General features: G+C 33.3%; 1 long non-coding RNA gene across 1 annotated transcript in view; it reads right to left on the reverse strand.

Annotated features, from left to right (window-relative positions):
• Positions 1–2,500, reverse strand: part of LOC137647013 (uncharacterized) — a 57,429-nt gene that overhangs the window by 44,503 nt on the left and 10,426 nt on the right. The window lies entirely within an intron of this gene.

A 2,500-nucleotide genomic window follows, 5' to 3' on the forward strand; every position in this document is an offset into this window, starting at 1 on the left:
TGTATTCCAGTATTGATAGTTAGGTATAAAATAAAAAAGCCAGGAATGACTTGAGAAAATATTTTGACAGGAAAGCAGATAAGGCTGACAATGCTATGAATTCAGGGAGTGGTTATGGTGTAAGAATTGCTCATAGAATTGTCAATGGAATCTCTACTGGGGAAAAAAAGAGGAAGCATATACTCCTCAACAAGTGAGATGGCTCTTTTATAACAAAAGAAGATGAAGAAAGGCAATGTTAGATAGAACACTTTAGTGAAATCATGAATAAAATATATGAAGGGAATGATTTGATTGATATACCTGAAGCTGAGGAACCGACGTCGGTCTGGCTGCAAAATATGGAATTGTGATTTTCATGAAATTTTTGAAGTCTTTTTAAAAATCATTTATGTATTTAGAAATTATCTTAAATTTTCGCATTTATATTTCAAGGAATCTAAAGTTTTCCTTTACCCGTTTTTGTTGAATGTTTTTCCGAATATCAAAATTATTTTGTATCAAATTTTCACCACCATAACCTATATACCAAAGTGTAATTCCAAAACTCAATGTAGTCCTGAAGAAGGGTCTCAAAGTGATCCGAAACGCGTGTCGACACCAAACAATAAATGGAGAAAAGTCAATGAATTTCTGCTGTTATCCTGAAAACTATCTGCATGAAATTTTGTCCGAAGAGAAACTATCTTCGATTTTTGACGCCACTAAGATATTGTCTATTCATTGTAAATATTTATATATATATATATATATATATATATATATATATATATATATATATATATATATATTAGTTTAGATGTCTATTGTTTCTGTGGTGAAATTAAACATTTCACACCTAAAAATCAGTATATTAATTTAATGGATAGGAAAGGAGTACAGTCTATCATGGTAAAGTTTAACATTAATGACAATATATTAAAAAGAAAATGTGGTGTACAGTAGATGAGTAAACAAAATGTGCAATTACATGGAAAACAAAACTTGGGAGTTGTGTTGGCATGACCTAGTTTACTTATTATTCAATACATGGCACACAATTGGCTCATAAAGGAGATTTGACCATTTAGAGCATTGTGCTAAGAATACTTGTTGCAACAATCAGTATATCACGCAGTTCAGTTTGCTTATATGCATATGTAAACAACATAGCTTTATATCTTTACCTGTCTTCTTTGCGTCTCCTCTGGATCTTTTTGTAAAATTGTAAATCACTTTTTAGAGGAAGATGGTTACTATAGTAGGGAAGGTGAAACTCCTCGACATGCGTGAACGAGGGGTTAAGGACCATCATCATGAAAGGGGGATATCTAAGTGTACAAGTTCTAAGTAGGTATGAAACAGGCTTCATTGTACACGTTCATTACAAAAGAAAAGGCCAGAACCTTTGGATTTAAGGCATAAACAGATCACCTCCACTTGTAGTTTGTGGAAATGCTCTAGCCTTCAGGATAAAACCAGCGATTATTTTTAAGTTTGAATAATCAAGGGTCCTCAAAAATAAACATAAGTTGCACAACCAGAACCCATGGATAACTAAAGGACTGACATCGAATTCATTTCACCAGTGCTTCATCCACGATGTCAGATATTTATTGTGCCCGAATAAAGGACATGAAATCAAAATGTTTATCCTAAAGGGCAATGCTGGTGGCCATGTGATCAATCTGTTGTATGAGGGCGTACAGACTGAATTCTTATCGCTGAGCATCACATCACAAAAATAGCCCATGGATCAAGATAAAAGAGTACTGTCATAGGTATAACATAGCATTGTGTGCCTAAAATATTCAAAAGCCATAAATGAGATGAAGGTCTAAACAACCTACTGGAAGAAATTGTAGCCAAAGGAGTCAAATAATAAAAAGAATTTTCTCTTGAAAAATTGCTGGGATGATATGGCTTCACTGATAGCACTAACAAGTACGTTAATGACCTGGCCGAGGTCCACTCAGCTCTGGTAATGTATGAAAATCTAACAGCGATGTCGGAATTAAAAAGTAAGGATGAAGGAAAACAAGATGATCCAGAAGAAGAAAAATAGCATAGGATTGGGGCCCTTAATCGATTTTTTTTTTTTTTTTTTTTTTTTTTTTTTTTGCAGCTTAGAAATGTAATAAATTAAGTCATGATTATTTATACAAGCTTTCAGGCAAAGATAAATTGGCAGAACCAACAACTGCCCTCTACAATGTTTCTCACCTGCAAAAAGAAAAAAAAAAGAAAAAAATTTAATACGCAGGTTTTCCTAAGCAGATTTAGAAATTACGCTCGACGAAGTGCCTGCAGGAGTGGGGCATTCCATAGAGCAAAACGTCTCCACTATATTGTGCAGTAAATTCACCTCAACATCGTCATCATCTACATAATTGAAGAAAGAGTAGATAAGCAAATTGAAATATTAAATAAAATATTTAATATATTAAGATACCAAAGAAAGGTAAAGTAAGACATATAACACACTTTACTTTACAGCATTGTCTCTACTTCACGGTTTTTC

This window comes from Palaemon carinicauda, chromosome 9 (assembly GCF_036898095.1).
Source record: "Palaemon carinicauda isolate YSFRI2023 chromosome 9, ASM3689809v2, whole genome shotgun sequence".
NCBI classification, from domain to species: Eukaryota; Metazoa; Arthropoda; class Malacostraca; order Decapoda; family Palaemonidae; genus Palaemon; species Palaemon carinicauda.